Consider the following 24,068-nt stretch of genomic DNA (forward strand, 5'->3'; position numbering starts at 1 on the left):
AGCACCTAACTGGAGGTGAGAAGTCATCAATTAGAAAACCCTTTGACATTTTGAAGAAACAACTCAAAATCCTTTGGAATAAATAATTACCAGCAGAAGAAAGTGAGATAGACTGAATATCCAGGTGAAAGATCTCAATAGATTAGAAAGGGAAAAGAGAAGACAGGATCTGCTATATGCTGCGTGTGGACACTGTATCAAAACTGGAAGGACCCTAGGTCTTCCTATGGAATTTGTACATTTCTAGAGTGCATGGATCTTACTACATAAAGTGTCTAAATTTTTTAAGAGGAAATTTATACTAGAGTGCTCTTTGGACAAGCTGCATCTATCATAATTGCTAATAATTAGCAAAGTTGAAAATATTGCCTTAAGTAGGGCAGAGGAATAGAATCACTATATAGAAGCAGCAGGTGCAATAGTAACACAGACTCACTGATCAAATCTCAATTTTATTTAATTTAATTCAAATCAAATTACATAAATAACTAGTATTCAGAAGCATAGAGATGCTTAGAAGCATGGAAATGGTCATCTGATTGTGATAACTAAGGTTGACTATGCTAAATTCTCAAATAAAGACAAAAACTCTCTAAAACTGAGAATAAACATAATTAGGTAATTTAAATAGTGTTCTCGTGGGGTTGGAGCAGCCCTCTTTGCTCATCCTTTCTGTTCTCTGCCTTGTGTGTCCTTGTGAGCAAACCCTGTTTTGAGTAACAGCCAGTATAGCAAATAAACCCAGAGCAGCATGCTGTGAGTCATTTATAAACTAGCAACTCAAGGTGTTTTAAGGGTTAGATTATTAATAATGAATAAGCAAAGGGGGTGTTTAATTGAGAAATAAAATATACTTTTGAAAGTTTAGTGCTTAACATTTGATAAAAAGGACATTCCAATTTTCCCCAAAGTTCTACATACTATGTGGATATTTTGTAAATCCTAGAAGTGTAGAGTTAGTTTTTAGTTGTGGTTCAGCAATGAGGCAAAAAGTTTAGATGTTGAAGGCATTGCCTGGCTATAAACTTCAACCTTACTACAAATTAGCAGATCATCATTGAACAATTTGCCTAATTTTTTGTGCCTCATATTAGTTTCCTAACATGTAAAATTGAATTAGAAATAAATGTAATATTTATAAAAATTTAATGTTTAAATTGAGATAGTCTGTTCCATGAATTAATATTTAGAAAATTCCTGATAAAAATTACACTCTAGTTCAGGATAAAATAAAATGAAATAAAAATTTTAAAATATATAGTGTTTTAAAGAGTACCCAAAAATGGTTTAGTGAGGGGGCACTTTTATAGAAGATCTTAAAAGTAATTAAATAGTGCATTTGAGGAAGAGAAAATCCCCTTAACAGACTGGAGCTGTCCTGGTGCTTAAAGTTTCTAGCCCCTGGTGTTTTATAATCCTGTTGGACATAGATGTTCTCACAGAGACCAGTATTATTTAAAGCCATTCTCTCATTTTGATGAAATCAGAACAAAATAGAAGTTCAAATCATGATTGTTGTTTGAGCAAATCCCCACATAACCCACCCTCCACTTCCAACACAAGTGATGGCTTCTTTACCACTGAGCCTCACACTTGTCATCTTTTCTCCTAATTGATATTTTAATAAATGCAACTGTAGAGTTATCCGTTTCTGACATCACCTAGACCAGGAAGCACTTCGACTTTCTTAAACCTTCCCAAAAATCATTCAGCCAAAGCATAAATCCTATAAATCCTTTCTAAAACTCCTCTTCTGAGATGCTTGTGGTTATCCATGCTGTATATTTGTTATTATAACTTGTAACTATAGTTAGGTCCTCAGTGGTCTTTTGCTGGAAGGCACTGACGCACCACCTATTATGAAGATATTTTTATTCACATTTTAATATTTATATAATAAAATACTAATTGCTTGAAGGCACTGAAAAGTGCTATATCTAGAATCATTTCAATTTTTGCAACTGTCTCAAACAGGAACATATTGACAAAAATAACTGTAGCTGGATCCAATTCTCCAGAAGCAGGTTTCATGCGTGTTTTGCATGTAATGTTATGTTATTCACATTGCATTTCTGACCTAAATAAGAGAAAGATTTTTCATTCTATGCTTTTTGGAGGGCTGGTGTTTTTTTTGTTTTTTTTTTTTTCCAGAGGTGTTTCCTCCCTTTTTTTTTTTTTTGCTCAGCTTTATGAATCTGGCAAGCTTTTCTGTGTGTTGCTGAAAAGACTATTGCACCTATGTACACAGTCACAGCAAATAATTTATTTCAGACCTCCAAGAACATATTTTTTCACCCTCAAAACAGGGATTTTTCATTTCAGTCATCAGTCTCAATCTTAGCAATGATTCCACAATGTCAGTATTCATTTTCAATAAAAAGAAAAAGTTATAGCTCAAAGTGCTTTGACACAGAAGAATAGAACAGTGGTAAAAACAGTCCTCAATTTTTATGCAACAACTTTAAAAATTTTAGTCAGCAAAATATCTTAATTTTTAAATACTTGATTTTTCTTCTTTATATTTTGTTTTTTATTCTAATCTCAAGTGTTGTAAAAATAAATATATTCCAGGTTAGCAACAAAATATTTGAACATTCTGTTAATTCAAATGATTGTTTTTTAATATTTCAGAAAAAAATCTAGGGGCTCACGTACACTCGGAAAAAAATTTACCACTGAGCTACACCTCAGCCCTGTTTTAGTGAAGAGAAATAATACTTTGCCTTGACTTATCCAGACTCTTATTGGGATAACTTGTCTAGAGATGTATCTTTATCCATAAAATTATTATTATCGATCCATTTTGCTTTTACACTTTGTATAATTGTGCCCCTGCTGCCTGTGAATTTTATCCATTATAAAATTTTCTAATCTGTTCCTAAATTAGATATATTTTTATATTACTATATTATGAAGTTAAATGTGACCTTTGGAATTTTGAAGCCCATTCTTTTAGGAATAAAACAAATGTAGGTATAACCATCCTTAAAAATAGTTTTTTTCTTATAATTCCCCAAAGAGGAAGATTATTCTTCAACTTCTCAATCTAAAAGGAAATCTGACTTTTAAAAGAAATGACCAGGGAGACTTTGATCATTATCTGTAACAATCTGACAAAGGTACACATTTATCATTTCCCTTTGAAGGTCTCATACTAAACCTTGTGGTACTGACATTTCATAGAGTCAGCAGATAATATTTTTCCCATTCTTATCAGTCTGTTGTGTACTTTAACATGAACTGTACTGGGATTAATTCCTGAACTGTTAAACAGAAAAAGATGAATTTCATTTAAGATAGTCCATTGACAATATAATTACTCCTTAATCATTCCTTTTTTAACCTTTATGAAACATAGCTGCAGGTCCTGTATGAAGGCATGAATTCTGGAAGATTTGTATTCATATTTTCATTTGCTAAGAAATGACAGCTTTCCCTATACTATATACTACACTTGCTCTTGGCCAAAAGGCTGAGAAGCTTGACTGTACTATATGAACAAAACTCCCCAGGAATAATAGATTTGCCAATATTTGTAAAAATGAGATACAATATTCTTTTTTTTTTTTTTGGTACCATGGATTGAACTCAGGTCCTTGTGCTTGCACAGCAGGCAACGAAACCATTGAGCTAAATCCCGGGCCCCAAGATACAATATTCTTTATCAGGGATTCTTTACTGACAATATTTTTTAAAATCACTCAGTTTCTCTCTTTATTTTCTATCTTGAAACTGACAATATTTACCGCTTTTAATGAAACACATGCAACATGTCATTAAGCTAAACATTCCTATTATGGAAATTTTTAGGAAATAATTCAAAATCTTGGGAAAATTTTCAGCATGAAATGAATCAGAGGATATTTTATATTCTGTAGCATTCACAGTAGTACTTTTCTTAAAATTTACAGAAAGCAAAATATACTGCATCACTGAGTTTGATAAATTAAAATACATTTTCATAGATTGTAGTTAGTAGGGAGACACTTTTATACTTGACTTCTAATGACCCACTTTTTCCTGATGTCTTGTTTATCAGTATTACGTTACAATATTGCTTTTCAATTTTACTAGTCTCCAGCACAAAATCTTATATGCCTTTGATTAAGACAAATGCTTTTTATTTTGAAAACTTCTATACTTTGAGCGTGAAACCTTTAATCATGGTTTCTTTGAACGAATGTCTCTACATGCAGTGACCAAAATTTATAATTCAATATTAAGGTATGAGGTCTGAGGAACAGAAAAGCATGGTTAAAATCTTAGGTTGCTCTTGAAAATACAAGAGTTATAGTAACTTAAAATGAAAAGGGGTAAAGGTTATGCAGATAAACTGAGTCATGTAATTCGTGGATACATGATATTTTGTCATGTCATTTTGTCATCCTCTTATCTGAGTTGGTAAAGAAATAATCTCTAACATATCTCTAAGTTATCTATGGAGTATTAGAAAGGGATATTAGAGATCATTAACTGATTCTTTTATTTCACAGAGGAAGAAATTATATTCTATAAGGGAGGAAAATCCAGTAACTGGATTTCTTTGAATTCTATGCTTATTCTTTCCAACAGTGGGTTCTTTTCCTTACCTCTTCTCAAGTGTAACAAAATCCCCTGAAATACTAGATACTTTATAGAGCTTTGTGACTCTACTTCACTTTTCCAAATGCAGTGGCTTCCAGGAACTGACAAATCATGTTGCTACATCAAGAGCATTCAGATTCTCTGCACCCATCCCCTCTACCACTTTCAGAGTTGGAGCAAAAAGATGCAATTTCTCACTTTAATGAGGGATACTGAGACTCAAAATTCCAAATTCCACAAGTAAATCATTTGCTTATGTAATCTCTACAGCTATAGACCATCCCAGTAAGAAACCTGGTCATAACTCCAAAAGGTTACAGTAAAGTTTATGTTAAATTTTTTCCATTTCATATAACAAGGAATACACTAATGATTCTCATGTTGTTAATCCTGCATTGATTGCCTTTTAAGTCTTTTAAACTTAAGTGAAGATGTTCATAATCAAAGATTTATATAGCTGTATGTGGTCTCTGTTAAGTAGTGTACCTCAAGCTTAACTTACAGATGCCTGAATTGAATTTAGTGTCACTGTTGAATTAATAAATTGCTTAATATCTTTTTTAAAGTCTTAATTATTTCTGACTCTGTCTGTATTTGTCTCTATATACAGCATTTATTTACTCCATGGTAGATTAAAGATGACTCAAACTTCTTTGCTGTTTGTCTCACTGAAAGGCAGAGTTTCTTCTCTTGTTTAGTCTGGTCTCAGTGATTCTGACGAATAGAATGTAGTGTAAATGACATTCTAAGACTTCTGTGGCTAACTCATTAAAAGTCTCACCATTTCCATTTAGGTCCCTTGAAAGGGTTGCTCTGGTTTGAGTCAGCTACCAAGAGAGGAGTCTGTAAGGATCAAAATATATAATTGATAATGTGAAATAGGGAGAAAAAGTCTAAATGGGTAGGGGAAGTGGGAGGGGTAGGAGAAAGGAAAAATATAAGAAGAAAAAATGGAAGCAAAGTCTTTGTAAATAGGGAGGGGTGGAGGGGTTGGAAGGAGGGCAGCGGAATGGGGAAAAATAAGAACCAAGATACATCATGTAAAGGTACAAGTTCCCAATGATGAATGTAACTGTATTGTATAACTAAAATGTACCAAAAAACTTAATGGGAAAAAAAGAAAGAAGTCTAACTATGGTCATACTGTGAATCAGTGTAGAAGTCTGGGCATGAAGAAGCCTATGTGTAGAGACTGTATAGAAGACAAGCCCAGAGAGAAATAAGCCTAATTAGCCATGAACTTTCATCCATTTAAGTCCAGGTAGTAATGAATTAACTCCTCCTGCCTAGGAGCCATGGCACCCTGATCTTGAGGTCTCCTCTGGGCTCAGAGCCATGGCACACCTACCCGCAACTTTCTCTATGCTAGGAGCCACAGCACACTTACCTGGAAGCCTCCTCCTCCACCTGGCCCGGGAGCTGGAAGTTATTTTCTTTTAGGGCTTGAACTACTTCACTCCAGGCTCTCCTTGATTTGAGGGTTTGTGTTGAGAAGTATGCTGGGATTATGATGGACTTTCCTTTGTAGGTGATTTGTTTCATTTCTCTAACTTCCTGTAGGATTTTGCTCTTCCGTTGAGTTTCTGGGATCTTGACTATTATATGTCTAGGTGTAGATTTTTTTGATCATGGCTAGTTGGAGTTCTATATGCCTCACTTATCTTTATGTCCAATTCTCCACCTCTGCCTGGGAAGTTTTCTAATATTACTTCTGTGAACAGTTTTTTATGTCAATTGTACTTTCTCCTGTATTTTTGTGGACTCCTATTAGTCTTATGTTATTCTTCTTTGCATCACCTAGCAGCTGCTGGATTGATTTCTCGTGGTCCCTTACTATTTTTAAGAAATCTCTGTTCTCATGGTCCTTAACTGCAATCCCGTCTTCTATATCTGATATTCTGTCTTCAGATTCCCTTAATCTGTTCTGTATGCTTTCAATGGAGTTTTTAATTTCCTGAATATCTGTTTGAATCTGTTTCATGGTTTCCATTTCTTTCTTATGCTGGGTATTTGTGGCTTCTAGCATATTTCTGAGCTCATCTGTTTTTTATGTTTCTGTTCTAAAGCCTCTAATCATGTCTTTCACTCTGCTCACCATCTCTGCAGTTATCTGGGAGATTATTTCAGCTTTGAATTTTTCTAGAGCCTCATTCATCTGTTTTGTTACTTCCTGTGCTATCAGCTCAGGGAGTCCAGGTTGTTGATCACTGGATTTTTTCACCTCATTTCCCCCAGAATTTGCCTTTTGTGTGGTGGAAGTCTCCTTACTTAAATGTCTTCTCATTTTTGTTTTTGTTACTGTCCTTGGTTTAGTTCCTGGGTTAATACTTTGAAGTTGCTTATTGTAAGTATCTTTGTTGATGTATTTAGAACTCTTATGGAATGATTGCTTCTCAGAGCTGTCTTCCAGATATAGGTACTCTTTAGGTTTTGAGTCTCTAATGGCATTGAGGCTGTCTCATTTTCATTACACTAGGAAGGACAACTGATTAGATCAATCACAATACCTTAGCCCAAGTGATACAATTAGCAACACAATAGCATTGAGTACCTCTTAGAAAATGATAATTTGTAGGAGTTATTAATCTACCACCTTTAACTGTGAATTAAATCAAAATTGAGGACCAACCCAACATATGTTTATAGTGAATAAACTCTTTGATATGTCAACTTTACCCTTTGGAACGGGGAGTTAGATGGAGTTGGGGAGGGAGGGATAGGTAGGTAGAGGGATAGGGGAAGGTTAGCAGTGAGGCCTAGAGGACACAGGTGAGAGAAGGAAAGTGAAAAAAAGAAGAATAAAGAAGAAATATGAATTAGTGCCAGAATAGGAACACAAAAGGAGATGAAGAACAATGTGGGACAGCAAGGGAGTGAGGGAGTGAGGGAGGGAGAGAGGGGGGGGGAGAGAGAGAGAGAGGGAGAGAGAGAGAGAAAAGAGAAAAATAAAAAAATTAAAAGAATAGATAAAGAAGGAAAAAAAAATAAAAATAAGAGCACCCCCCCCCCAAATAGTGGCAATTTTGAAAATAACAAATAAAAGATAAAAATGAAGGGACTCCTTCAGTGTATGTCTCTTCTATCACAATAGACAATGTGGGCAGAAGAGTGCAGTTATAAGTCAATGAGTCTCAGTAAGCCAGTCACAGACCCATGAGATTCAGGCAGATTTCTGGCTACAAGTCCCAAGTTGAGCTCCCTGTCCTCCTGCAGGGTTGAACTGTGCAAGGTTCTATTGCAGGTTCCAGCTGCCTTTCACTTGGAGATAGTCCAGGTTCTGATGGGAGGTGATGATCCTTCTAACTTACCAATTATGATGGTCTGGTGTGTCTTTACCGCAGAGATTCTCTTCATTTTTCCAGTGGGCTTCAGTTATCATCAGGGAGCCTGAGAGAGGCCCTCTCTCTCTTGTTCACTTCTGCAGTTCAGGACAATGGCCTTTATGTCCCCCTGTGCCTCTGTAGTGTGGAACCAGGTAGCTGCACAGCCAAGAGGCCAGAGGTGTGTGTCGGGGGCTGTCTGGCACTATTGTTCTAGGTGCCCTTGCACCTCCACGGGCGGCTGGGGGTGTGCCCAGGGGGTCCTTACAAGCCCTTGGTCACAAGTGGGCATAGCCTGCCAGGCAGAGCTGGGTTCAGTCAGTGCTGGGCACTCTGCTCCCCGTACGGCTCTACCTGCACGGCTCCATGGGTGGCTTGCCACTTACTGTATTTTGACATGAGATGATGATATTCATGTTATACTTAATCCTTCAATGAATACCCTGCATATACCAGACATTTATTAAACAAATTTTGAATGACAGCTGCAAGAAAATGAACAAATGAAAGACTTCTTCTGATTCTTCACTTGTAGTATTAAAAAAATCAAAATATAAAATTTCCAAAATGCTTACATTTTAGTATTTTATAATTCCAAAATAAAAATGGGAAATATAATAAATAATTCTTGAATGAAGAAAAAATTCATTGTTTTTGAGATTGTACTATTTCCCATTTTGTATATCATTGTGTTCATTTATTTATTTTTAATTCTACTCTCCAATTTTCTATCCTCTGAAGCTCTGGATAGGAAAAGAAAATTTAAGGTTTAAGGAATGAGAATTGGAAGCTGATCTCTTTTTAGACAATATTGACTATTTTAGTAAGTCGGAATAATAGGCAGGGAGGCAGAGAATTCTTTAGACATCATAGTGCTTTGACAAGTATTTCAGCTAGAATTCAAGATTTATTGGGAAAGAAGAGAAAGAGGTTGAGTTCTCTCCAGATCTATCTCAAGTTCAAGCACTTGCAGTAATTTAACAGCTGAAAAGTGAGGGAGAGAAAAATAGAAAATTTATATAGTTCTTGAATCCCTATTTAAGTTTCTTCTTTTCAGAACTGTAGCATTTTTTCAAAATTATTGTATTTTTTAATCTTATATATTTATGGAATACAATGTGGTAATTTAACACATGTATGGAATATGTAAAGATCAACACAGGACAATTACCATTTTCATCTCCTTAAAAATTTTTTTTATTGTTGTTGTTCTAGGGTCCCCCAAATGCCTTTCTAATAGTACTTCATAAAATATGTGGAAATTATCCAGCCTTATACTTAATAAATTTATAATATTATGAGGAAAGAAAGCCATATGTGCAAATGAAAGTATAACTTTGGCAAGATACATGCCCTATAACTTCCAGTACCTGCAGCTCCAATTATTAACAATTATCAATGAAACATTCCATTTCAATCTCTATAATTTACTACAAATATCAATTTGAAACTAAGTTTAGAAGTGGTACAGCAGTTGATTAGATATCTATGTTATAAAGTCAATGGGAAACATGACATATGCTCTTAGGATTAGAGATGGGGAAGAACAGTGGTATATCAATTGTGATAGCTTGATGAACATGTTCCTTGACTTTGCACAGTAAGATTTTTAACATTATTTTCAGTCCTAACAAGAAGCAAAGTGAAAATTTATTTTTATATAATAAATGAACTGAAGAGGATCTATAAACCTAAAATATTAATTACCATTCCCAGTACAATTATGACTAGTATTTTAAGAGGATTAAATTCACATAATACAATTAATATTTGCATATTAATATTTGCTGTAAATTAAACCCACTTCTATGAAAAAGGGAGGTTAATTTCATCACATAAATTATTAAATGAAATTGGAATCTGCTACCTAACCAACTGTTGCATTTTTCTTACAGCAGTATCATTATATGTAAGAGACATATATCAGTCATATAGGCTTTTAATAAAACAATAAGGAATATTCTGAGGATAACACAACTACTCATAAAAAATGATTTCTTATGAAGGCGATTCCATGTCCCTAGTTTCAAATTGGCTAAAATTTTATCACATACATTCTAGAATGTATTACCTTGTAGAAGCACACATAGGAATGACTTAGTTGATAATCTATCTTCTACTGAATGACAAACTTTAAAAAAAATTTTTTTTTGGTACCAGGGATTGAACTCGGGTCTTTGCGCTTGCGCAGCAGGCGGCAAAACCACTGAGCTAAATCGCTGACCCTGAATGAAAAGCTTTTAAAGGTATATTTATCTTTCTAATTAAAATGGAGCACCTACTCAAATCATGAGTGTTTTATCTGTTATTACATCCTTTTATTACTAAACACTGAAAGAGATATTTAATTTCAGCTGTTCTGATACATTTACATTTTAACTATCAAATTTTCATGTTTGCTAAATGTTTTTAATGCAGAAAGGAAATTATGTAGCTTTAATGGTGTTTTCATTTCTATACCATAGAGATCATATTTTCTTGATTTCTTGTAAGACTTATTTAATAAGAAAGAAAAAGGGAAATGGAAATTAGGAAGAAATAGTTTTACTTGATTTGGGCTATTTCTATGTTACTAATGTCTTCATGTTAAAGAGTCTGTGTAAAATAAAACTAGATTTTCCATTTATATAGTAGAAATAGAAGGTCAATATCAGTTAAGGATGTAAATGTAAAAAAAGTTATAAAATGAAGAATATGATGATTCTTAAGCCTCCCCAAATAAATCCATTTTTGTTTGACCATGTACAATTGTACCATTTTTTCCAATTTTCTGAAGCCATGCTAAGGTGACAAAATAAAGTCCATTATGGTGTTCTTGCTAACAGTTACATGGATAATATCAAGATTACATTTGCTAATGATGTGAGTGAGTTACTGTATTATCAGGAGCCAGTGGTTTTCTGAAATATATTTTAATCCGAGTTATTTTGAAAAATGAAGTTATAACCATCCCATATGAACAAGGAAATGATCACTCAATATTAGAATGAGAAACATATATAGATTTCTGGTGAAGTATCACCAGTAATGTGTCATGTTTTGCACTTTTATGTCATTGTCATTTGTTCTGAAAAACACAAATAAAAAAATGGCCAAGTAAAAGTAGTAAAAACAAATTTAAAAATTTTTGCTACTCTGCAACTAAGCTGTACTCCTCTAATTCGTATATTATGGTGTCCATCAATTTTGATTAGAATTATTTAACTCAGCTTCCTCCTTCACTCAGGCAACTTAAATCATAAAGACTTTCCATGCTCGCATTTATTTATTTATTTATCTTTCACATATTCACAAATGTTCATTGATTGTCTATGATGGAAGTGCCTATCATGGGGATCGTTCTGGACACTGAAGATAGAATAGCAACAAAATAAGAAAGGTTCATGCTATCATGGAGTTTTCATTCTAGTTGAGTAAATACTGAGGAAACAGATGATAAGCATATAATATGGTACATGGTGACAACTGTAATGAGCAAAAACAAGGCAGAATAAATAAAAAGCAACTGTAGAGAGTCAGCAGGGAGGCTCCAATAATAATTCAGTGTTGCAGCAGACACCTAAAAACCATGTGGGTATTTGGGAAAATTTTGTGCTAGGCAGAAGGAAGAATAAGGGCAGTGGCTCTAAGGAGATCACACTTGTCATACGCAAAGGATAGCAGGAAGGTCAGGTGTGTCTAAAGCAGAGAAAAGAAAGGGGAGTGTGATGAGAACAGAGGTCAGACAAGTGCTATTCACAACTGTCTACCCACTCAGGATGTGCCAGTCCTGAAGGGAGCATAAAAATTAGAACGGTGGTTTTTGTTCTTACAAAGCTTTTGCTTTGGAAATGGCCACAAGACTTTCACAGAAAACAACACAATTTTTAACATAACCAATTTTTTAAAATTCTTTTTAAAATTTTATTTTAAAATTTCTATTAGTACATATTTGCATTAATGATTACTTTCCTTGTGGAGAGTTGGTAACACAACTCCATACTTCTTTTAATTCCCCTTTCCCTCTCCTTCCTCCCACCTCACTCCGTCTCCAAATCCTCTTCCTATTTAAAAAAGATCTATTTCCCTAGTTCCTATTATCTATTTTTTTATTTTTCTCTTTATTTATATTTAGGTTTCCTCATGTAAGAGAAATCATGTGGTATTTAAGCTGGTGTGTGATTTATTTCACTTAATATTATGGTCTCGAGGTGCATCCATTTTCCTATAACGACTCAAGTTTATCTTTATGGCAGAGAAATACTCCATTGTATATAAATAGTGCATTTTCTCCATCCACTCATCTGCTGATGGATATAAAGCCTGCTTACAAGACAGCTATTATGAATTGTGCTATTATAAACATGCATTGGCATGTGTCATTATAATATTACATCCTTAAATCTTTGTAAATTATTAATTATGCAGTACAAATTTTATAGTAGCAATTAATTTTCCTAAAATTAGTAGAAATTTCTTGACTTTGTAGGGACTGTGCTAGCTTAATATTACCTGTAAAGTGTTCTTTGTTAATCTTGAAACATCTTATGATATTATTTAAAGTGCACAAAGCAAAGGCTACAAAAGGGTCACTAATTGCTAGAAGCTATGTAGCTTCTTAGTGAAGGCTATGAGGGCCACACAAACTTATCTGTATTGTGGCATGGCACCCTGCCTGTGTGGCTTTCTAGGTTGGGCAGAAAGGCTACCATCACCTGATGGAGATCAACAAGAGGATCTGGAAGATTGGTCAGGGCTACCTACTCAAGGATGGCATGCTGATCACGAACAATGCCTCCACCAATTATGACATGTCTGACAAGGATGTCAACTCTGTGGGTGCCTTTGTCCACTATGCTGAAGTGATTGACAACTTTGTCACATATTGTAATAACAAGGAGTCAGTGCACACACTGAATAATCCTTGAAAGTCCAGACCAATAGGGGGTTCTGGAGAGATCTACCTGAAATTCACTGATAACCACCTCCAAGTTTTACTGTGGCCACTTCCATGCAGGAGAAGAAAGTGTTCATGAGATCACCTAAGAAAGACTGCCAAGGAAGATGGCACTTAATGTCAGAAACACATTCTCCAACTGATGGGATTGCAATAAAAGTTGTTTACAAGTAGGGGCAAGAAAGGGCAAATTTAACATTGGTGAGGCACACATTTCTAAAATTACACTCCTGTTTATAACATTTAAAATGAAAAAAATGAGCAACAGGAGTCAATAATGGTTCCTTTGAAGGAAGAAGCTATGTTACCTTGAATTTTCTTTTCTTTTCTTTATCTTTCCTTGCCATTTTTTCTTTTCTTTTTTTAAGATTTTTTCTCGTCAATTAGAGAAATATGTTAGACATTGATATTTATCAATGTCATTTTAATTTAAAAAATATATTGAACAGGGGCCTGGGATTTAGCTCAGTGATGCCACCACCTCCCTCATGAGCCAAGGTCCTGAGTTTGATCCCCAGTACCTCCCCAAAATTATTTATATATATATATATATATATATATATATAAAACAGAAGGGAGAAATATGAATGTGATTATTGTACCATTGTGTGTATTAGCAACTGAACAAGTTTACTATAGAGTATCCACTAGCTTGTATAAATCTTGTCATTTTTATGTGATAAATTATTGGCGATTAACAAGTACAAGATAAAACACTAAAATACCTTGGAAATACAATAATGAACAAACAGACATATTTCCTGCTCTCATATAACTTATACTTTTGTAAAACCAAAAATGAAAGCAATTTCAATTATATCATAACATTTATAGAATGATTCACAGGTTCATATAAATAGAAATGCTACCTTACATCAGAGTTTAGGCATAAACATTTGCCTGAGGTGATGATTTATTAATGTCTGGAGGATAAGTAATATTAGGTAAGTGAGTAAGGAGATGGTGTAGTGGAGAGTGTTCTTGGTAGAAAATACAACGAGTGTGAAGCTATTTGGCTATAGAGATCAATCATTACATTAGAAAAACTTATGAAGAGAGATATAAGTGGTGCATAAAGAGCAAACGATGTTAAGAGAATGAATATATAAGGTGTGATCAAAATATGCAATTAATGTTTAAATGGAAATTACTTATAGTAAATGACATATTACCATTAATGCCCCCTTAAGATATTCTTGCTTTGAATGTGCTTATCCCATCAGTTCTAGAATACTTGTTTATGAGTGTCTTATAAGGTGTGTTAAAAAAATACAGTGAATGCTACTGCTGAATGTCATCCAATGGAAAGGCAGTCTCATAAAAAACATTGCAGTTTTTCCTCATTCACCTTATCCACCAATTCTGACACTGTGGGACTTCTAGTTCTTCCCTAATGGCAAAATGACCATGAAAGCTAAATGGTTGGAATCTGTTTTGGACATGGAGGCAGCCACAACAGCACAACTAAAGAAAATCAAGAAAGAGAACTTACAGAACTGCTTCAGAAAGTGGCCAGAAGGATGGCATATGTGTTTGAAGTGAGAAGTATTCTGAGGGGGATTAATGGGAATGTGCTTTTCCCTATAATAAATTTTTTTAAAATGTAAATCATACCATATTGACTGATCACACCTCATATAAGAAGTCAGGTAACATAGGCCTTTTTTTTTTGATATGTTGATACATTAGAACAAACAGAATATTTTTGTTGTCCATTAGAAATTAATATGTGCTCACCCCTCGCCAATATTCATATGCTGAAAATTTAATCCCTTCTATTTTAAAATGACCTTATTTAGAAACAAGATCTTTGCATATTTAATTAGTTAAGATGCAAGTGTAAGTAAGGACTAAAATCTACAATAGATAATGTGAAATAGGAAGAAAAGGGGAAAAGTGGGAGAGGTAGGGGAAAGGAAAGAAGGGAATGGAATTAATATGAGAAAATGAAAAAATGGAAACAGTCTTTGTAAATAGGGAGGGATGGAGGTGCTGAAGGGAGAGCAGGGGAAGGGGGAAATAAGAAGCAAGAGAGATTATGTAAAGGTGCAAATTTCCAATGATGAATGTCATTATATTGTATACCTAAAATGTACCAATAAAATAAAAATTTAAAGAAAAAGATGTGATCATGTTGGAATAGAACTAACTCTCCTTTGCATATGACTGGTATCCTTATAAAAGAGAAAATTTGGACACAGACTCATTTAGGTGAACACCACAGGAAGATAAAGGTAGAAATAAAATTATGCAGCAGAAACCAGCCCTTACCAGGGAATCATCAGAAGATGAGATAGTTTTCTAACAGCCCTCAGAGGGGACCAATCCTGCTGACATCTTGATCTTTAACTTTCAAACTATAGAACAATAAATAACAATAAACACAATAAATTCTGTTGCTGATACTGCATTTGGTTACACTAGTCCTAACACAATCACACAATAGAATTCACAATAATCACAAAACCTGTAGCCTAAGGCTGAGTCTAAACTGATAAAATTCTATAGGATTAAATGAAAAGTCTCCCTTGGACTAAATCTTAATTTACTGTAAGGAAATGATAGTAAAGATACTGTTTTGTAGTGGCATGAGATTTAAAAGAGCTATGTATTAAATTTGAACTAAGCCCAATAAGAATCATTGGTATAGTATATTGCTTAATTTCATTTTAGAGTGTATTAAAAATAAATTTTCAGTAATGAGCAAACTTCTTGAAATATTGGCAGTGTGCTTTTCTTCTAACACTTCCTTGTAACTTGACCCTTTTCAACATCAGTCAGTGACATGTGAATTGCATTGAAAATTGGTGTTTTTAATACAGAGATTGCAGAAATCCAGAAAAATGAAGTTATCATTAGAAAAAAATGGTTTGGAAATTTAAGTTTTTTAATTTGCAATAAACAGGGATTATTTCTGTACTTGTGGTGTGATTCAGGTGTTTGTTTCATTTGAGAGAAGAATAACAGAGAAAGAAAAAAGAATGAAGGACATATATTTTTGGTCCACAATTGAAAATATATACAAATATTAAGGAAATATGGATTTTAGAAATAAGCAAAAATGTTCTTATATGTGTTCCTTTATCTTTTTCAAACTCTTGCCTCTCATTTTACTTTCATCTCTTTAGGAAAACTATCAATTTTTACCACTGCTTTCCTTAATTCAATTCATATATTCATATTCAATTCATATAAATTCACATTCAATTCATTTGCATCATTCATATATATGCATATGTATAGAATCATATGTATGTATGTGTGTGTGTATATATATATATATATATATATATATATATATATATGATTCTGTCATTTTACTGCAGAATTTTTTGTTTCAGTTTCATCATTGCAATTGTTCTGTTTTGCTGTGCTGTTTTCTAGATGAATATTACCCAGGGTTTCCAATCATCTATCTATGTACTAAAAATCAACTGGAAAGGAAATACTGTGCTCATGAATGAAGTGCATTATATTTGCCAGGTTAGTAAGTGCAGAAAGAGTTGAAATTATTGAGGATATTCTGCTCTCTTAAGAAATGAATATAGATTAATTATTTTATTCTTTTTTTCCCATTTAGTTTATTGGTACATTTTAGGTATACAATACAGTTTCATCATTGGGATCTTGTACCTTTTCATAATGTATCTTGGCTTTTATTTTTGTCCTCATTCCCCTGCTCTCCCTTCACCCCCTTCACCCTTCCCTATTTACAAAGACTTTGTTTTCATGCCTTTTTTTCTCATATTTTTTCTTTTCCCTTCATTCCTTTCCCCTACCCCTCCCACTTCCCCTACTCCTTTAGACATTTTCTTCCTATTTCACAATATCAATTATACATTTTGATTCTTATTTGCACCTTTAGTTTTTATAAGGCATCTAGAGATGAAGAGATGAGGGGGAGTAAAAAGAAGTGTTATGCACCAACTTTTCATGATGAATGTAATCATTATGTGTTGTGAATAGGTAGTAATAAAATATTAAACAATTAAACAAATATTACATATTTGTAAAATAGAAATTATGCTTAAAATCATAAAGTTTTAAGAATACTTTATGTTTGTGGTGTTTTATATATCCAATTGTTTCTGCACTGTTTCTGTACTGTTCTGTTTGTTTCTGTACTATACTGCAAACAGGCAGTAATAAAATATTAAACAATTAGACAAAATTATATATTTACAAAATATGTTATGCTTAAAATCATAAAGTTTAAGTATACTGTGTGTAGGTGGTGTCTTGTATATTCAATTTGTTTCTGTACTATTTTTTTCTGCCTGCTTTTGGGTTGTTTATTCTTATGATTCCACTTTTAGCTCTAGTCATTACTTCTCAGATAACTTATTTTATTTATATATGTATTTATGTATGTATGTGTTCATGTGAGTAAGTATTTATTTAGCAGTACTGGGAAATAGATCCAAGGACGTCACACTAGCTACATTACGAATTTTTTATTTTGAGTCAAAGTCGTGCAAAATTTATTGCCCAGGCTGGACTCAAATTTGGTGTTTTTCTCCCTTGGCCTCCCAGAGTGGTGGCATTATAGCTATTTACCCCATACTGGGCTTCATTTTACTTTTAGTGGTTAAACTAACTCTTGTTTTCCAAATTCGAGTATGTATCAGAAACATCTCCATAGCTTTTAAAGACAGAAATTGCTAAGGACAAGCTTAACAGTTTCTAATCGGTTTGGAATATATATATATATATATATATATATATATATAAATATATATATAAAACATATCAGAAATATATATATATATCAGAAATATATATTATATATTTCCTGACATATTATTCTGACACACTGGTTCTATTGTTATAGGACAGTCTCACTTTAAAATACTTATTTATTTATTTATTTATTTATTTTCAATTGCCTTCAAAGGCCATCCCTGGAGACCTGTTTCTTGGTCCTGCATAAGTTAATCAGATTCCACCTCAGGTTTAGTGTATAATGAGACTAACGATGAAGTTAAACCAATTCAAATTCAGCTCACAATTACACTTAACATAAAATGGAAAGTGAATCCACTTTCTCACTGAAGTTCACTTCAGCAAAGTTCCACAACATCAAAGATGCAAATGTTATCACTAATGTCATGGAGAGCCTTAGGACTTTACCTGGAAAATAATGCCTTTAAAATACATATTTATTTACATGAATCACTAAAATCATATGTTTTCCAACAAACTTTTACTCCAGTTTTTGGGAAAAATAGTAAATGAGAAGGATAAAGGTAAAATTTGAGATATTTTTGAATTTTGCTTGACATTGTCCTCTCACTTAACTGTAGCCTCAGATGTGTATTTTTGGTCTGATCTTATTAAGGAGCTATCCCTGACAAAATAATGAAAGTTAAAATATTCTTGCTTAAAGTTTTAATTTAGTTATGTAGTAATTTCTATTTAAAATGCAATTTTTATTTAAAATGTAATTTTAGTTCAAAAATGAGACACAAATGAGATAACATATATAATTACATGAAAATCACTGTGATAGTTTTCTTACTTTGTCAGCACCCTAATAGTTTCATTTTAATCTAGATGTTTTTAGTTGAGATTCTCCAGAGAAATAGAATCAATGAAACTATATAATGAAATATATAATGGAATGTTTATATACACACACATATACACTTACATATGCATGATACACATATAAATAGAGATTCACTATAAGTAATTGGTTCACATCATTTTCATGATAACAAGTGCTGGCAAGTCTGAATTTGCAGGATGGGTCTGCAATCTAGAGATCTGGAAGAGCTCTTGATACAAATGAGGTTAGAGGAGAGCCTGCTGTAGAATTTGCTCTTCCTTACCAAGACTATTCTTTCTATCTTGGTTATACTTTTGATGGCTTGAATGAAACCTATCCACATTATAAAATAAAATATATTAAAAATTGACTTTATCGCAAAATTCTCATGTGCAGCACTCAATTGTACTTCCAGCAATATGAAGGCTGAGGCAAAAGAATCCTAAGAGTTTGAGGCCAACCTGGGCTATATACTGATTTCAAGGCCAGCCTGAACTATATAAGGAGACCCTGTTTCAAAATAGATGCACATTGAGGTGATACTCTGAAATGAAATAAATAGGACACACATGTAAATACCAAATAGCTTCTCTAGTGTGAGAAACTGAAAGTGTAAATAAGGACTAAAAGTTATAATAGATAATGTGAAATAGGAAGAAAAGGGGCAAAGGGGAAGGGGAAGTGAGAGGGGTAGGGGAAAGGAAAGAAGGGAATGGAATTAATATGAGAAAATGAAAAATGGAAACAAAGTCTTTGTCAATAGTGAGGGTTGGAGGGGTTGAAGGGAGGGCAGGGGGAGGGGGAAAAATAAGAACCAAGAGAGATTATGTAAAGGTGCAAATTTCCAATGATGAATGTAACTGTATTGTATGCCTAATATGAACCAAAAAAATTAATTTTAAAAAACAAACTAGGATAAAACACCTCAATATAATGAATAAAAAGTCAGATCACATCAGATACATATTTAATTTTCTCAAATTTCAAATTGGAACCCAAATAAGCATTAAAACAATTGAATAAGGGAAGCATTTATAAATGCTCTGAAAAATGCTATTATATAGCTGACATTTGCAAGTTTCCCTGACAAGTGTTATACGAGTATTGGCTATAAAACAGAATTCCTGGTTGTAAATAATTCCTGCTTTTGTTTATAATGTATCTTTAGATAAAAAGATGGATCGAACCCTATGCTCTCTGCAGTTTTCCCCATAGTGATGTGTGTGACACACACACACACACATGCGTCTATACGCACATGCAATGAAGACCAAAACCTTAGTTTCTGCATCTCCGAGTGTTGCCTACAGAGAATTCACTGGGGCATCTCTCCCAGAAGTTTGCTGAACAGGCCTGAAGGCCTCTTTGACCCAAGATTAAGCCTTCACTTCAGGGGAACTTGTACCAGGACTAGACAGAGTGGTGGTACCCAAACCAGTTTCCTTCCCTAAAGAGATAAAGGGATGGCACAACTCAGAAGGTGTTTACAAAATTCCAAGCTTATTGTGGTATGGAGGTTGTTGTGCAAATTCTTTGCAGTTTATCTGCCTCTTGTTGCCAGTGCTTGGGACCTTACTTGCTCATGGATTTCTTCCTTCCCCAGTAAAATGTGCTCCATGCAAATCCTCACCATGGAGTCTATTTCTGAGCTAAGTAAAGGACAATGAAATATTATCTATTGTTTAGTTCACTACATCAGTGACTCGAACAGTAATTACAAAAATTGGTAATATTTATTTTTAGTAGTGCTTATTTATTTTTAACTTGAAAGGATGAACTTTCTGAGAAATCCTGTGTTACAGCCTTTTAAATTCATTATTAATGTTACATGTCTATTTTGATATGAATTAACTGCTTACACTTTGCTTATTTTCTTCACTATTATTAATCGATATCAAATATTAAAGGATTTTTATTACTTATTCAACATATGATAATATAACAGTAATGTCCAAAATATGATCAGAGTTAGGGCATTTTCTCTTCTCTACTTTTATTCAGTGTGAATGATAGCTTTATAGATCTTAGATGCATGTTTTATTTCTGCTGTTATTTTTCAAATCCACCCATAAAATGTAGAGCTCTCATCTTGATTGGTGACCTTCTGTTTCAGTTCTTGGTATTAGAGAATGAACTATGGATTTTATTTATCTGATTGCAAGAAAGATCTGATTTTTGAGAAGTAATTTGGTTTATAGAATGTCACAGTATCAAGAAATACTATGTGGTCAGGCGCAATTTGACCCAATGTCATCGGAAGAAAAGTTTAGGAAACCTTTAAATAAAAAGATCTTACATTTTTGAAGAATCAAGTATACACTCTGGATGGAATAGTCAAGAGACTCTCTCAGTTGTGGTTATATCCTTACAAAGTCTTCAATATCTTCACAATGAAACACAATACAATGGCCACCTCAACAATAGGATTATGTAACTATTAAATGGGTTACTCTAAGACTAAGATGATGACGATGATGATGATGATGATGACGATGATTTATTTTGTACCAGGGATCAAACTCAGGACCTTGTGCTTGTGAGGCAGGCATGGTGCCACTGAGCTAAATTCCTGGCCCAAAACTAAGATTATTAACTTTGTCATTTATTGAATACAGAAAATATAAGTTCTGGAACTTACAGATAAAAAGTATTTCAATGCTTTCCGCCTTTTCCAAAATCTCAAATAGCAGTTTCTTCATAGTATTAACATTCTACATGTTTGTCATAAGTTCCTGAGAAAATATATAGATAATTCATATTTGAAAGCTACTTGGGAAAAGCTTTTGGAACATGATGAAAAATTTAGATGGTCTGCATAAATAGAACAGTCTTATAAAAACTGATTGTATTTTTTCCATCAAATAACATATTTTTTTCTTGGGGAAATTTTGCGAGTCATGTCATACTCTAATGTTATTTCTTTATTGATTTAATTATAACACGATGAGATTTTGATACCATATAGGACATCCACTTACCCAAAACGTGTTAACCTTCTGATTTTAAACATAATTGCTATTTTATAGAGTTTTTGTTTAATAAGTTTGAGTTATTTTTCAAAGAAATTAAAACTGACATATATTCATTTCTAAAAGGAACAAAACACCCTTAATAGTTTCAGTGTTTGCATTGTGTTTTTATTTCCACTATACAGTTTGGTTCCTTGGTGTATGATTTAAAACCCTGAGTAATATTCATCTGAAAAAAAACATAGTAAATTGGGGTTTTTATAAGATTGAAACTAAAACATACCACTGAAAAGATTTTCACAGGAAGGTGGCAGACATATGATTTTTCTATAGATATTGAAGTAGATGTCAATAGATTGGAAAAATTGGCAAACACTTTCCTAAGTATTTTCTTTTCTCTTTTCCTCACTCATTATTCATTTTGGAGTTCTGTCTGTTAAGCAAATTGTTTCTCTTTTATCTCCAGCTTACATTTCTCCCTCTCTCTCTCTCTCTCTCTCTCTCTCTCTCATTTAATGCAATAATGTTTATTAAAAAAAACTGATGAGCAGTGGACTTTCAATTTATTCCCTCCTTTACAAGGGAAATTCCCTCAGTCAAAAAAGAAAAGAGCACCTGAAACTCCTAAAGACATACTGCTTTGAAAACTAACTCTTGATATTTTTAAACAGTGGGTTCAAGCTATGTAAGCTTTTTTTTTTTAAGATGGACTTAATTATCTAGTATTGCATATGTTAAACAAACCTGGAACATGGGGCAGGTTTTCTTGAGAATCTATTAAGCTAAGCAAGCATAAGAGAGGAAATAAGGAGGATTCATGCTGAAATAGCTTCCTTTGTTAGATGTAATAGAGCCACAGTCATAGAACTGGATGATTATCTGAGCTAGGGAATATACTGATGAGACACTAAAGAATGCTACCGGTGGTCACAATCTCTCTGCTTTGTCCATTTCTTGTTTCCTGAATCATCAAAGTATTAGTAATGTTTGTATCACACTTGTATTGCTGAAGAATTAGTAATGTTTAACAGCTGGTCAGATCTCCGATTCTTGTAAATTTGATTTATTCCTCCCTTTGCAAAACTTCAACATTCTAAGTGGAATTTCCTTCTAGGATCCATGTCAGGTTGCATGAATAGTTGTCATCAAAGAGAAGAGATCATTACAAAATTTAACCATATGCTAAATAATACATAAGTAATGTAGTTATTAATGAATTATTATACCATATATTATCATCATTCTGAAGACAGGGTGGTAATTCAAGGATTTGAAAAACATAAAAGACTCTGACAACTAAAATACATTAGCCAGAGAGCAGGTCTCTGGCTTCATTTTAAATCATATTTATTGGAATAATCTCTGCATACTCATTGGAAGAAAATTTAATCATGATTCAAATACACATATTTTAATAGCTTCCTTCTTGATAAAAGAACCAATTAACAATGAGATATAAAAACAGAGGAAGGAAAAACCTGCTTAAGAAAAACTTTATTAAAAACAGTTAAATTTCTTGTCTTCATTCTTTAGTAAACTATTTGATATGGATTTCAGGAAGAGCTTCAGAATTTTTTATTCCTCTTCCTAAAAGATCACACATAAATAGAGGCCCTGCCTGCTTGTTGGTGCAGATATGAATAGATTTAAAGAAATATGAGGATACTCTTTAAAATAATTTTAGCTTTTTGTTCACTTAGAAATAGAAAGGTTCTATTGACAAAATGAAGGAAAATGTGCTCTATTAGGACTACACTTTTTACTCCAAATTCAATATAAAATAAATGTTTACAAACTAAAATGTTTCACTGAGACATTTCTTCATGAATTATATTTTAGACAAACTCCCATTGGGGCAAATGTTTTCATCTTTTACAGGTGTGAAAAATCTTCTAGGGAGCAGTATTTCCTAACAAATGAAAATATTTCCATCTCCAACCTGCCTTGAGAATGTTACCCCTAGAAATAAAACAACTTCACTATGATTCTAGGCCCTTGTTCAGAACCCATTATGTCAAAGGCAGATTAAAATCACATTTTTGCTATCTGTGAATTTTGTATTCCACTGCTTCGTGTACTTCCTCTTTTTCTCCACTAATATATAGTGATATTTAATTTTAATGATGATTATAGCTTATTATTATCATCATGTGACTGAAAAGATAATAAATGGAATGTTGCATTTACTATTCAGAATGTCTGATCAGAATACATCAGTATGTGCTTACCATAGGAAAATGTAGCATCACTGGCTGGCAGAATTCATTTAAAACTTAGCTAAAATTTTGCATGTACTAAAACTCAGTTCAGCGTGTTTGCTATTGCTCAGATTCATATAAATCACAGGTCAAATTATGTCTTTCAGGTATATAGTGATTATAACCACTAAATATCTGAGTATTATGGCCTACAAAATGAACATATATTATTTCTGAGTATATTAATATGAATGACACAGGAGTGATGCTAATTAAACTAACTGCAGTTTGTTTATTTAAAAACCTACTTCATTTCTTTTATTGATTTAGATAGTCAAATTTGCAAGAAGTTGATAATATATTACATTTTTTATTTGAAAATAAATTTTAATAATGTAGTGGAACAATATGCGTAAGACATGAAATAGCTAAATACAAGCATGAAGTGTCCTTCAGTAACGATCTACTTAGGGAAACTCCTGTTCATGTCAGCATACAAATACCTGGACTCAT

General features: G+C 33.2%; 1 pseudogene; it reads left to right on the forward strand.

Annotated features, from left to right (window-relative positions):
- LOC101698675 (proteasome subunit alpha type-6 pseudogene) overlaps positions 1-24,068 on the forward strand; it is a 178,739-nt pseudogene that overhangs the window by 45,713 nt on the left and 108,958 nt on the right.

The sequence above is a fragment of the Heterocephalus glaber genome, unplaced genomic scaffold (genome assembly GCF_053883595.1).
Source record: "Heterocephalus glaber isolate CG9 unplaced genomic scaffold, H.glaber_assembly_v1.0 deba00000122, whole genome shotgun sequence".
Lineage (NCBI taxonomy): Eukaryota > Metazoa > Chordata > Mammalia > Rodentia > Bathyergidae > Heterocephalus > Heterocephalus glaber.